The sequence below is a fragment of the Brassica oleracea genome, chromosome C7 (genome assembly GCF_000695525.1).
Source record: "Brassica oleracea var. oleracea cultivar TO1000 chromosome C7, BOL, whole genome shotgun sequence".
Taxonomy (NCBI): Eukaryota; Viridiplantae; Streptophyta; class Magnoliopsida; order Brassicales; family Brassicaceae; genus Brassica; species Brassica oleracea.
Genome location: NC_027754.1, coordinates 9,405,461 through 9,420,857, shown reverse-complemented (window position 1 = coordinate 9,420,857; position 15,397 = coordinate 9,405,461). Strand labels below are relative to the sequence as shown.

The following is a 15,397-nucleotide window of genomic DNA, read 5'->3' as shown; positions in this document are numbered from 1 at the left end:
TAATTATACCAAATTTGTTATTTTGGTGTTTCATTGGAGTTGGTCTTAAGAATTTTTTTTTCTCTGATAAAACAGTAAATATACATGATTTCAGACTGATGCTTGTAGTACCAATGAGATACAAATATACATGATTTATTGCTTGCGAAGTAAACTAATAATATCTACCTACTATAATTATGATGCAGAATGGGGAGACTCATTGGCTTAAAATATAAGGAAAAACCAAAACAAAAGGTTGGTGCAGAAATCATAAGTTTAATGGTATCATGTAAGATCATAAGTATAATGGTATCATGTAAGCATATTGTCTGTTGAATTAACATTCTATTTGGTTAAATCACACGTAAATTTCATATTACCTATTAATACGTACACGTAATTCTATTTATAAGTTTGCTATTCACTGTACTTTCCAAATTAATAACAATAAATAGAAATCTTCTACATATTAAGTGAAAAAGACAATATAAAGAACATAATAAAGGAAAAGAAAAAGAAATGATTGTGTGAGAGTCAGGAGTGCTGAGAAAAAAACAGGGTTGCATTGAGTTGAGTTGAGTTCTGTTCTCTGACATTTGTCAGGTCTGGAAAAGCACCACACCAAATCAAAAGCTTTTTGCTCTGACTCAAAGAGATAGAAGGATGACTTATCATTTTCATCAAAGTAAATTTTATAAGACATTGGTTTCGATTTAAATCTTCTCACACAATGCAAACGCTACTTTCTTTTTATATGTAATTTGCTTATAATAATCAATTGACTCAAGATGTTCTGAAAAGTTTGTGATGAATCTTAGAGAGATCCTTGCAGAGAGAGAGAGGGAGAGCAACATGAAACCTAAAACCCCAAAAAGAAAAAGAGAAAGGAAAAAACAAATAAACGGAGCAGAAGAAACTGTGGAAGACTGCAGAAACAGTATCTTCAATACCACGCACCCACGTTTCTGACTCTTCCACATCCTTCTGACACCAATATTTTCAGTAACGTCTTTTTGTTTCATTTAAATGATTTCAAACACATATACAACTTTCCATTATAACTAGGACTAAGTAAAATATACGTAATTTTTGATTCGGTTCGTGCACACTGACCGCGCGGCTTTGAGATACTTATTTGGCAAAGAAGGACGTGAAACTGAAGCTACTTTGATCCTGCTCGCGAGGCATCCCTCTCGCTGTAGGGTTCCAAAACTCGCCTCGCTCTTGGGACATGCTATCTTTCCCAACTTGCACGTGTGGTTCTGGCCGGGGACACCCATGCCATCCAAGAGCTGAATGCAAAAATGGATAAAGTATTGAAGCGTGACCAAAAGAAAAGATAACAGAAAAATATGATATTTTTCACTCTATGAAGCAAAACCAATACTAATATGCAATATACGTATGAAACGAAATAAATAAAAAATATTAATATTAAAAAAACGAATATTTGATCTGATCCGTTATATGCACACACACACACACACATATATATATATATATATATATATATATATATATATAGATTTAAAGAATTATATATTTAAGTTATTTACTAACTTTATATATTACTTTTTAGAATTTTTAAAGGTAAATAACTTTTTTTTTGTAATAAACTATTATTATTTTATATTAGTTTAGATTTTTAATTTATTTTTACTGATCGGATCGGATATCCGGTTAAAAATATAAATTTTTCAAGGTATACAGGACACCGAACATCCGAATGGCAACAAGTCAAAACAGATTTGATAGTTGATTATTTGGAAAAAACGGATCAGATTACTAATACTTTCAAAAATCTGGATATCTGATTCGTGCCGATCCTTAATTATAACCATTTGCTATGCGTGAAGTTTTGAGAAAACAACCATGTGTTCAATTTATACATAGCGTATATGGCGGTGTAAAAATATATTTCATTTTTCATAACATTCAAATTTCATGCATAATCTATTCATTATGCTAGAAAACCTATTATCACTATCAAATTTCAAACATTATTGATTTGGCTTCCATTTTTTTTTTAAATTGATATTAAACCAACGTTATTTTGGTGTTTAACTAAAAAAAATCATTTTTTAACTTGGAGATAATCAAATCAAACCTACAACCATATAACATTCAAATTGTAACTCAACCACTGAACTATGACGCCATTTAACAATTATATTATATTATAAAATAATAATACTTATAACTAAAAATCTCTTCTTATCTCTGCTCCACTTCCCAATCTAGCCTTCCACCATACTTCTGTTTGAGAATGTAACCAATTATGGTTTAAAGCTTAATTTCGATTAATCGGTTATACCGGTTTCACATTAAACAAATACAAGCAAACTTATCGTGATCTTATATCTGAGTTGTGATTCTCCCAACATGTTGATTTTTAAGTGAGGAAAATCAATCCAACCATATCTCAATATGGATTATCATACACATCTTGATGTCCCCAATGAAGGAAATTTTAATACCATAAGCCCCGAGGAAGCTAAGACCCTGATTGAAAACGTAACTTCTAACGATGGTCTCAAAGTCTTATATTAGAAGGAAAGGGTTGGTTAAAGGAGGAATTGAAGAACAAATAGCTGAAATAAGGGCTTGCTTAAATTATGTTAAGGCTCTATTGGAGGGACAAGTTCGATTCCAGCCAGCTGATGAAGCTAAGACTTCCTCGCATGAAGAAGAAGAAGATGTCAACCAGTTCCCTTTTTAAAGTCAGTAGTTTGATAAGCGAGAAGAAAACATGAATTCACGCGGTTCTAAATCAGAATCAAAGATAAATCAAGTCTTTGTAGGACAGCAGAAGATGGCTGTCTACTTCGATTGGAAGATAGGTTCCATATACTCCGAGTTGACAAAGAAGTTTGAATCCTTAAGTGACCACGTCAACAAGTTGGATAATCAGGTTGCACAAACTGTTGATTCTTTCAAAAGGGAAGAAGGATTTCTTCCAAGGAAAACTAACACTAATCCAAGACGTACTGCAAGTGTTGTCACCTTGAGAAGTGGAAAACAACTAGCTCCAAACTTGGGCAAAGGCATCACTATAGATGAATTTATTGAGCTCGAAAATGATGGAGACGCATAACCTTAGCCAGCGCCGTTAGACGCTCAAGAGCACCGTTCGACGCCATACCCTGAACAAGAAAGATTAAATGATGTTGAAGAGTCCAAAACTCCGCAACCAGACAATGAGGATGAGGCGGAGCCAAAATTTTCCGAATGCGTCGATTGACGACATACAAACTTTGATCGACGCCCTACTTAGTCGGATCCTCAACCATCTAATATTTCAAAACAAGCTGTAGAGAAAGTCTATAAAACCAAAATTCCTTATCCTAAGAAACCAAAGAAAGCCAAACATTATTTGGACGATGCTAGATGCAAGAAAATCTTTGATAACACTACAAGAAATTGTGAAATTAGCTACCGATTATTTTGTAGCTATCAGACACAATCTATAGCTAAAATCAAGTTAGAGACGGATGGCGACGGATCAATTCTTTGGCCTCAGCGCCGACGCTAACTTCGTTCTGTCTCCAATTCGTAGCCAATTAGCGACGGATTAGTGAGAGCGATTTATGTAGCTAATAGCAACAATATAGCTATGACTTGTTTCTTTGCTAATTAGTGACAACTTTAGCCACAAATTTTCTGTGGACATGTGGCTACCAATTTTAACAACAATTCCATAACAAATCTGTAGCTACATCTGCCACAAATTTGATTATAGATTTTGCAATTTTCAATTATATAAATTAAACTATTTCATAATATATATTAGATCATAACAGAAAACTTAAATCTTTAAACATAATAAAATCGTCATGGATAATACAACTTACACAAAAGAGATAAACAAGGAAAAGAAGAATAAGACATCCAAAGTTAAAACTGAAAACATGACTGTTGGTTCTGGGATAGGGAAAGGTCGTTCAAGGCATGTGTAGCTGCCGCTTCAGTTGGAGTTGTCTAGATGTGAGGCAGCTGAGACGGACGAGGTGGCTGTTCTGCCCATAATCTGAAAAACCTGCTACTTTCCTTAAGTGTCACAGCTACTTCACATAATAGCCAGTGATATTGAAAATGTAATAAGGAAATGTTCTTACAGGTAATTGTAGGTCAAGTGATCCCCTTTGGTTATGTAGTGGGTAAATATCTGTATTTCAACAAAAATCACCACCAAGGACCAGATAAGTTATAATAAAGGTAATGAGATATGAATATAGACTCATTACATAGTTAAGATAGCAAATACAATCTATTGACTGAGACATTAGACCTCTCATAACTCGGAAGATGATTTCAAATATAGTTAAACAGAAATTTATAATCAAATAAAAGGGAGAGGAAGTGTGGATCTCACCTAGCAATGGAACATACAGAATATACCCAGGACTGAAATCGGGAGTTCCCATGGCATTCCAGTCATTGTGTCGATTGCTCTTACAACATAAGATAGATAAAGTGCTGGGAGATAATTGTTGGGCTCACTGTATTCTCCTTGTATTTAAGCATCTGGTTCCGATAGGCTAAGAAACCAGAGAAATTAGAATCCGAATATCTGATAGTTACTTCCAGATTCGGAACTAAACGTTATAAAGTTTTGGGTAATTGAAGTCAAGATCTAATACCTGCCAACACTTTAACGAGCTTATCTCTGCTTCTCTCAGATCCGCTTTCAAATTCGCTGACAAATATCAAATAACCTGCCAGTTTCACCAATCTATGAATAACCCAAGAAAGTAAAATAATAAAGTCAGAGAGATGGAGCATACCCAGAATTCTCGCTACGGCGTTAGAAATCCACCACCCTTATCTTGTGGCTTTTGAGCTTCACAAAAGGTCTCTTCTTCTTTAACTTTCGGTTCCTCTCCTCTACCGCCACCAATTACACATGAGCAAGACCTGACAGAGGGAAAGAGACACATTGTGAAGAGGGGGAAAGAAATTGGAGGTTGAATCCTTCTCCGTGAAGCTCGTTGCTTCTTCTTCCTCTGTCATCTCCAAGCTCTGTCTAGCTTCTTCCCGCCGTCGACTCTTCATCTTCTTTTGTCATCTCTTCTCTCCGTCTCCTCTCTTCTCTCTTCTCTCCATCTCTAATGTCTCTCTGTCTCGTGTCGCAAACGAATGAGATAAAATTAGGGTTTGGAAATTCGAGGGGGTAACTGGAAATAGAGGGAAAGTGAAAAGGGTAAATTATTAAGTGGGAAATGCAAATTATTAAGAGGGAAAGTGAAAAATCAGAGAAAATAAATATACTGATTTTGCCGAAACTTAAAATATATTGATTTTGTCTGCATATTATATATATATATATATATATATATATATTAATTATTACATTTCAGTTTTATGATTTATGATTTAGTTCAAAAATTATTTTAAGTTTGAAGTTTAAAGATTGTATTAAATTATAGGGTTTGGAGTTTGAAAATAGAGTTTGAGTATTTGGAAATAAGGTTTGAGGTGGGTTTAGTGTTTGAAGTATATAATTTCAAGTTTAAGTTTTGGAGTTAAAGTTTGCAAAAAAATATTTGAAATTTAGGAAAGTGTATATGAAATGTGATATGATGTGGTTTTGGCGTTTGAAATATATGGCTAGGATATAATAGTGTTTGATTTATGTAGTTTAGGAGATAGAATTGAGATGTGAATTGAGTAAAAAGATAGTTAAGATTTTGTATACAACCAACAATGGAAATGTTCAAAGATAGATATTTTTTGGCGATGACCCATTCCTAGTTAATTTGTTGCTATTTGTTACAAAATGGCTACGGAACCCATCCATATCTAGATAGCTATAAAAGCGCTACGTTTTAGCTACGAACGTTACATTTTTGTGTTTGGTTGCTCTTCGTTAACAAAATGACTACGCGGAATACTCTGCCTCGTACTCAGCTTCACAGTGACATGCTGCTAAGAGTCATGGATCATCTTCGATTCTTCTGGAAAATCGATTCTCCTGCAGATTAGATCTGTCTGAAGGTGTTGCAGTGTCTACTGCAAAAGTGGGATTGTAGTAGTCATTCTTCCAACTGTCAATAGGACCTTCTGAAATCTTCTATTACGTCGTCTGGAGTACTGTCGATCGATTCTTCGAGGTGATTGTCGATCGATTTCTGATTGGCACTATCGATCGATGTGGGGTGTGAGTTTCGATCGACACAGAATAGTCTGTCTCGTACTCAGCTCCACAGTGACATGCTGCTATGAGTCCTTGATCATCTTCGATTCTTCTGGAGGACGTTGTGGCTTTATGACTGGAATTGGATCATAGTAGACGTGAGGGTCTATGAGCGTCATGCATAACTTGTTGGTTTGCATGTTGCATACTGCTCCTACTGTTGATAAGAAAGCTCTTCCAAGTAATATAGAAGAGTTCCAGTTCAACTTGATATCCAAGACATGGAAATCTACGGGAACTAGGACATTACCAATCTGCACCTCAAGGTCTCTGACAATTCCTCCTGAGTTCCTCTGAGAACAATCCACAAAAGTGAACGATTCCCTGGAGGGATCTACCTTCAGACCTAGATGGTCTGCCATAATCCTAGGTAGAATGCTGACTAATGCTTTTGTGTCGCATAATGCATGTGGGAACTCAGTACCCTTCACCAGACATGGTAAGCTAATTATATGTCTTCTTGAAATGTTTTAGTAATGTGAAGGAGCTGGTGCATATATACGTAAAGAATAAATACGTCAACGCGTCAATATCACACATGATAAGAATGCCACCTCTTAATTCTGCATGAGCGATCATGCATGCATGTCGCATCCTATTCTTCATCTTATCTCTTGCCTCATGGAACATTCTCCTAATGTCCTCTTTAGTTTCCTTGATCTCTCTAAAGAACATCCACAATATGTGGGTGAAGTAGACTTCCTCGAATGGTTTCTCCAGTGGAATCCTAAGGACTCGCTTAAGAAAACTGTCCATCTTCTTCTCATTAGCTCCCCTCTTCAGATGCTTAGCAACCTCTTCCTTTCTCTTCCTCAAGATTCTCCCCCATCGGATTCTTATCAACTTGCATAGGCTCTGGTGCATCTTCTGAATGTGTACTGGTGGTCTCTGGTGGGTTAGCTGAAGGTTTTGGTTGTGGCCTGAGTGCAATGATTCGTGCGATATCGATCTTTGGCAACTGCACTCGGAATGTGAGAGGTGCTCGTCGATCGATGGGTACTGGAGGTTGTCGATCGGTGGTGGTCTCTCGTTGTTGATCGATGGCTGGCTCAGTTTGCCGATCAATGTTGACATGAATAGGGTTGGGCGGATGTGGGTGTCTTGCTGCAAACTCCTCGTGGGTCATGATCCTCACGACATTGCACGATGCAGCCGACTCTGTAGGTGTCATCGATCGATGCTCTGGAAAGCGTGTCGCTCGGTTCTGGTTGAAGCCCGTCGATCGATGTTCGAAGTCTGATGCCGATCGACACCAATGTGATCCGCCAAAACTCATCAAACTTTCTACTTCGAAATCGCCTTCTTGCAGCTTCTCATGCTTCACCACTTGCCAGAAATCATCATCTATGATGGCATTCACGTGGTGCTTCATTGCATCATCTCTTACCCCCATTGCTAAGGCTTCTTGCCTCTTAACAGCTTCTCCTGTCTGAACTACTTGCATCTCCAGCTTCTTCACATGAGTGCTCAAAGTCTCAAACTTTGTGTTCATGTTGTTGTAGACAAAATCAATCTTCCCATTGAAGTCCACCATCAGGTTCTGCTGTCCTTCAAGGACCCTATCAAGCATTGCTTCAATTTTTCTCTCCTGAGTCTGTGGTGGTGGTTTCTGGTAAGATGAGTTTCCATAACTCCTGTTATTGTTGCTGTTGTAGTTTTGGCTATACAGTTTCAAATACTGCGAACTCTGGTTGAAGTTACTCCTCTGTCCATTGCCATAGAAGTTCTCGTTTCCACTATGGTTTCCAGACCTCTGGAATCCAGCTCCACTGATGAAGTTCACATCCTACTCTACTCCTACTCTATCATCTGTATCTACAACATCTACATCCTCTACTAAGCAAGCCTGCTTCCTGAGAAGCTTGTGAACACTCTCCAACTTTGCTTTCACCACATCCATCTGCTCCTTCCCAAGGATAGCTGCAGATTTCCTTCTTTCAAAATCAATGTTCTTGGTGCTATTTCTGGATGTCAAGTTCTCAATGAGTCTCACAGCCTCTTCTGCATTCCTACTGTTGAATTTTCCTTCGCTAGACGCATCAAGAGACATCTGATACTGTACTGCGATGCCTCTGAAGAAAGTGATGAGTAACTGCACTTCATTGAATCCATGGTATGGACAATCCCTTTGATAAGACTTGAATCTGATCCAAGAGCTTCTGAATGACTTTGTAGGCTCCTGCGTGGATGTAGCAATCTTGTTCCTCAAGTCTTCAGCACGTGTCTCATCAAAGAAGTTACGCATGAATGCGTTCTTGATGTCGGCCTTGGATGTAAGAGTGTCTGTCCCACGAGTGTGTAGTACTACAGCTTCAACTCGAAATCGACGCTCTGGATACCTGGAGGACGAATAGCTGATCTGTTGGCATATAACTGATCTGGATAGTTGTAATCAGCCAACGTTCTGGGTCGAGCAGCCTTATCTACAGGGTGAGCAGCCTCATCTACAGGGTGAGCAGCTCCTGTAGCATCAGTATCATGCTCAGGGATTACAGTCCCCTGAGCATCTATCCTCTGACCTGTTGCATTACGCAGATGACCCACCTGGTCATGCAGGTCTCCATTCTCATCTCCCACAAGAACTAAAGTCGCAACCATGTCTCGCGGCTCAGTATCGATCGATGTTCAGGATAAGGTATCAATCGATGTCGTATAGAAGATATCGGTCAACGGAAGAGTAGCTTCGGTCGGTGGTGGTCAGCGAATGTCGGACGATGAAATTGGTGTCGGGGTCGTTGTTGGTTGGCGAGCGTCGATCAATAAACTAGTGTTGTTGTCGATCTATGAGGAGCGTCTTTCTTTGCGGATCGAACTTGCAAGATCTGATGAGAATAGCAGTGGTGTTTCCTTGTTGCTTCTGGTACTCCTAGGCATGCACCTGAAAAAACAAGAAAAAAAAATTATGCCAGAAAGTGGTTTAAATAAGTAACCTAGACTAAATCAGACTAGATCTATAGGCAATCAAAGCTCCCCGGCAACTGCGCCAAATTTGATCTCACTCAAATTACCCTAAGGAGTGAATTGCTCTCTCGAATAAGAGGTTCAATTGTAGTATTTAGGGATCAAATCCAGAAGGAGCTAGGGAACCTAATAAATCTAATCACAGTGATTAAGCTAGGTTGATTATGATTAAATGTAAATAGCAGGTTGTGAGCAAGGTTGTTGCTCGATTGCTTTGATTGGGTGTTTTACACTTAAATGAAATAGCTAGATTTAGGGTTTCTATTAAGGTAATTAGGATTATAATCCTACAGATGCTTAACAGTTGTATGCATGATATTATAGAGCTCAATCGCTTATGAACAACTGATCGGCGTTCGCTTTCTAAGTATGTCTATTGACCAGATATAAGCGTCGATTGATGATTCTAGAGGAATATCGATCGATACATCTTTGCACCGTCGATCGATTATTCTATAGGAATATCGATCAATGCGCTCTTAGTCAAGCTTTACGCGCGGGTGGAATAATGCTCACTAGGCTTACTAGATCAGTTTTCGCCTTACTCTAACAATCCTAGCTCAATTAGGACGGATTCAGGGTAAGATTCAAGTGTTAACTTGTGCCTAGAACTCCTAGGTCAAGGTTATAGCTAGCTAAACGAGAAACATGCATTAATGACAATCCTAATGATGAATATCACCACTAGCAATCTATAGTTTGTGTTAATCCCTCATAACCTATTTGAACCCTAAATCTAACAGTAGAATTACTCAGACATAGCTAAGCAATTCATAACAACAGTAATGTATAAAAACTGCATAGATATATAATAGATAATAATGGAGTTCCAATAACAAATCTCTTTGGATCTTCTCTCCAACTCTACTAAAATCTTAGAAAACCTTTTTGCTGTCAAAACTAGAAAACAAGAAAGCATACTTTGCCTAAAAAACTTTGGCAAACTATAAATATTAGGTTAAAAATCATCCGGGGCAATCTTGTAATTTGGTGAAGTCTTGGGCTCTAAGTCGGCTGGAACCAAACGGGCTTCTACGCGTTTCACTGTCGATCGATGTCACAAGGTGTGCATCGATTGATTATTTCCTCTGAATTTCGACCTCTGGTCTTGCTCGATGGTCAGCTCGGATGTCCTCTCCTTTTATCTCCAAAAATGCTCCAAAATCATCACTTTCTTCCAAATAACTCATGAACCTATAAATATACTAAATAGACTCTAAAGCATAGTAATTAGTTATTAAAACTTTTATAAACCATGGCTAAAATTGCTTAAAATCCATGGCCTATCATTAGGATTGCTAGAAACAAGAGACTGCTGATTTAGTTAAGACTAGTGAATATATCGATCAGCTCACTTACATTTTTCGAAGGTAGCATCGATCGAACGCTAACTCAATAGCATCGATCAATGCTCGATCTATGTCAACAAAAGAAAGCTGAGATATTGGACTTAGTAACAGATTTGATTTGAAGCGAAAGCTGGACATCTTATCCATTAGACATCAAGTTCTAGGATTGTTATCTGCATACCTTAAGCATTCTATATCATTGTAATCATGATTGCCTTCACCCTGCTTTACTTATTTATTTATTTCTAATTTACTGCCTAGCTTAATCTCCAGATCGTCCTTATAATTTTTCACCACTGTAACTACATGTAACCTTTCTGGTTCCCCTGCTCTCTTCTCTCTTCTCTGAATCCAATTTTTTTTTACTGGAAAAGTTGTAGGCGAATAGTGGGGTCATCGCTAATGTATCTACCCCTCGCTTCCAAACATTGTGTGATCATTTTATTAATGTAAAATAATGGGGTCACAGGAGACATTCCTACCCTTCTACACCGCAAGAAATCATTTCAATCTTTTGTAAATATATATGAATGCCAAAGAGAAGTGGAAGAAAAACCAGGGACACTAAGTCTAATACCTTCCAGACTTGCAAGAGGATTCCGATCCAATGTTTACCGAGCCCAAGACAAGCAAGTTGAGCTCAATTAGGTTGGAGGTCAGTTTGGTTCTTTCAAACATTCTCAGCAAGTGTGAATAATTGGCATGATGATCCACTTCAGCATCTATAATACAATCTGTGACACCCCCGATCGTAGATGACCGGAAATGACACGGTCGATGTTCCTCGATGGTTGATCCGAGGTTCTCAGAATACTTCCTATCACTTTAGACCAACAACCAAAGAACACCAACGCTCCTATCAGATATCACTCTAGGCTTTTCAACCCGAAAAAGCAATACCTGATAGTTATTTCATCCGGACAAGGACTAATATCATATGGAACCCGTACTTTAAAAACATTCTTTATATATCATTCAAAAGCATCTTAAAAAAATTGTTATAAATTAACCTCGAGGTTTTCGGTCAACAAATCTTATATATAAGAAATATCAAAACGCCTTTGCAAGGATAATAAAACTACCGGTTTCTAATGATGTTCCTTCCAGTCCTAGAGTAAGGTCTCCCGTCTACTGGTTACCTGCATCACAAATGAGTCATGAGTAACTAGTTTACTCAGTGAGCCTAGTCCCCCACCCCAATGTATATTAATAATATCTCAAGAAATCAACTCCATTTGTATGCAGTGGAAATATGTTCCATAACTAATAAAAATACATATTTAAGGCCTATCCTTCCATTGACGTGAATCTTATCTTAAACATCACCTCCACGACACCCGCGATTCACTCATACTTATAATATATATATAGACTAAACCCGGAAAACCACAAAGGATAACCGAGCCTAGCGAGGAAATGAATATAACCACCATCTCCATTAAATATTCCAAGATCCAACATCTAGCGCTGCATGCAGTTACACGGCCTCCAGGATGCGACCCCATCATCGTGTCTTCGTGACCTTGTTCCGTATCGCATGAACAATTCACGGTAATTAGGGAACTTTCGGGAGAGTGAGTATACAATAAGACTTCACATGATTTATACTCATATATTTAATAATATAATATATTAGTACTTGAGAACAAGTACTAAGGTTCAGAATAAACCTCTACGAACATTCATAAATATTTATTAAGTGTTTACACTAAGTAAACACTTCACCAATTCAATATTGATCAAGAGACAAAGCCTATCAATCATCTACATTTTCAATCATGCAACACTAATTCATACCTCTTTAATCATCTATCTAGACTCACCTTTGATTCTATGAGATTGGCTAGGGAAGACTAGACTCGAGCTCAACTAATAACACTCCATTTCACTCCTGATTCAGAACGTGTGGATACAAGATCAGTAAGGTCGATTCCAACAGAAACTGTACTCAGCTTAGTTCAAAGCAGTTCAGTTCGGTTCAAGGATAATTCAGTTGAGCTAGGCCCTTAAAAAAAATATCTAAGCGACATAACAGAACAGAGATCAATCCACATAAGGGCTTAAAAACTAACCTGGACAGGAAGCTTAACAAATCAGTCCACTTGTTCCATAGAAAACTTCTCTGAACTTGTAGCTATGGCTTACCGATTTCCTCAAGCTTTAAGATGAACTTTGTTGATATAAACTTCAAGCTGAACACACGTCTAACCTGATCAGGACAAGATATCCATGATAGGTTTAAGATCAAAAACATACCAAATCATTTTGGTTACCTAACAAGAACTGAAGCTCAAGCCAAACTGATCTCATCAAACCCATATGTTCTTACCGATAAAATCTAAGGCTAAAGAACTTGGGTGATTCTAAACTCGTGTTCCGGTTCCTCGTCGAACAAAGGGGGTGCTTCAGATCGTGGTTGCTCACCCTCCTTTTGCTTGCCCTTTTCCGCCGCTGATAACTTCTTAGGGACTGCTTCTGGTAGTGTTCTTCCACTTCTTAGTGCTACGACACTGCATTCCGTAGGATTATTATCACTCTTTCCATGTAGAGTACATTGCTGTCTCTTGACGCTCTCGGCTGTCTGCGCGATCTGAACGTCCATCTGACGCATATGGCTGGTTACATTATCGTATTTGGTACTCAGGTCATTGAACATGTGGTTCATCCTGGAATTGATGTCTGTGGTGGCTTGATTCAGCGCTTTCCCTTGAATTGCTGACCCTGGAGTAATTGCTGCATCATCGTCGCTAGAACCTTCATCTCGTCTTGCGGAGCAGTTGTTGGCGAAGGAGCGGTTTCTTCAGCAGTCTGCTGCTTTTGGTTCTGGAACTGGTTGTGTTGCGCCTGGCTCAGGACATATGTTCTTCCTTGGTACGGTTTCTGATAGCCGCTGTTCTGTCCTTGACTGTTCTGCGCGTTGTCAACCGGTTTGTCCGTCTTAGGATACGCAAAAAGGTGAGGATTGTTCCTCACATTGGGGTTCGGGTGGTAGTTTTTGTACTCCCATCCTTGTCCATTGACGTATCTCACTTCTTGCTGATCATCCATGGTATTGTCCCCTTCAGGTGTGGCGTCTGAAACATTGTTCTCTATTGCAGCTTCCTCCATGATGAACACTTGGCTCTGATTGCCCTTCAACAGCTGATCAACCTTTGCCGCTAGATCGTCTATGCTATTTACGCTCTTGGAGTGATCATTCTCCTTGTTCTTGTTGAGTGAGCTTGACGGCATATTTTTGATCAGTGCGAATGCGCCTGGTGTTGTTTGGGTTATGAAATCTCCATTGCTCGAGGAATCAAGGGCATTGCAAAACTCATAGCTCACTCCATCATAGAACACTTCCAGTATGTAGTCATCCTCAAACCCATGGTGAGGGCATTCCCTTCGGTACTCCTTGTAACGCTCCCAAGCATCATAGAAAGGCTCGTCGGTCTTTTGCTTAAAATTAAAAATTTTATGCCTCAGAGCTGCGGTTTTCATCTTCGTGTAGAAGTGGCTTAAGAACGCTATTCTGACTTGTTCCCATGTAGTAAGTTACTAGTCGGAAGAGAGGCTAGCCAGCGAGATGCTTTCCCATCCAAGGAGAATGGGAACAATGTGCATTTGACGTAGTCTGGTGGCACTCCATTCACGCGAGAGAAGTTGCAAACTCTCTCAAAGTTCTCGATGTGGTTCAAAGGGATTTCAGCCGCGAGACCATTGAACATGTTTTTCTGCACCAAGTCGATCAAATCATGCTTGATCTCATAATCATGTCGAGTGCAGGGAGGGGGGTTGGTGGCAGAGCGATTGGTAGAGAAATTCCGCGGAAGGTTCCACTCTCCGATGGGAGCGCCTTGTTGCTCAGCTTGCTGAGCAGCGAGTTCAGCTGCTGCTTGGCGAGCAGCTTCTTGTGTGTTGATGGTCTGTGGCATCTGCTGCATATGTTGTTGCATGAGCGCCATTGCAGTAGTGAGATCATCCTGGCCTCCGTGATCACTGATATATGGTGTTTCTAATATCATTATATGTGTTCTTTGAGTTAATTCTCAGTCCTAATTCATGCTTATTTGATATCATTCCAGGTTTGGAGCAGGTGAAAGAGTAAAGAAGAGAGTGCCATGAAGGAAGATGACATTTTGGAATATCTTACGCACAACAGCTCGTCAGATCAATCCGAAGGTTGTTCCCAAAGAGAGCAAGCGACTGATTGTTCCCGACTATTAAGGAAACCTCCAAGATTTCAGGGGTTCGCCCTATATTTTCTCTCCTTTCTCTTTACCACTGGCGCCTCCATATAAAAAGCCCATGCTATCATTTTCTAATTTCGGACGCTAGTTTGTCAAGAGAACTAGAACTCTATTTGGGCGATTTAGCAACTTGTAAGGGAGAAGACCTCATCTCTCATCACGAGAAAACCATCATGAACCCTTGTCTTTCTACTCTATTTTCTATGCAGTATTATTCAGAAATCATGTCTGTGTTACCTTTCATAATGATCGAGTAGTCGGCTAAGCTTGCTTAGGGTTTTAGGGTGTCATTCGTGTGAGCTAAACATAAATAAGCGATCTCATTTATTCTTCATTCATATTGTTCTTACTGCTTGCATTAAAATGATCACTTAATGTTAGATTTTAAGATTAATCACCTAGCTAACCGCGTAGGAGATAGCTTGATATATATTGAATGAGCTTCATATCCCTAATCAGCGAGAGTAGATATTAGGGTTTTAAGTGAACAGATCGGACCTGATCTCGCAAGGCTTGTTATCGTGTCTTGTTCCAAGCGAGAGCTTAGGAAACATGATCGATCTGCAAAGGGAGCAATACCACGACAATGGGTTGTTCCAGCTGAATGATCCGAATTCTAGACTGCATTTCAATGCGCTTGAATAAATGTTTCGCTCAACATTGACACCCGATGAAATACCCTA

General features: G+C 38.9%; 1 long non-coding RNA gene across 2 annotated transcripts; it reads right to left on the bottom strand.

Annotated features, from left to right (window-relative positions):
• Nucleotides 1-3,776: 3,776 nt before the first annotated feature.
• Nucleotides 3,777-5,168, bottom strand: LOC106305925. 2 transcript variants are annotated; one of them, XR_001263092.1, is made up of 5 exons: nt 4,767-5,168; nt 4,623-4,697; nt 4,355-4,520; nt 4,098-4,147; nt 3,777-4,009 (listed from the first exon to the last, which is right to left on the bottom strand). It is a non-coding gene; the product is annotated as an uncharacterized LOC106305925 (long non-coding RNA). The 2 variants fall into 2 exon arrangements; XR_001263091.1 differs by having other exon boundaries at nt 3,777-4,018; nt 4,767-5,166.
• Nucleotides 5,169-15,397: the final 10,229 nt, after the last annotated feature.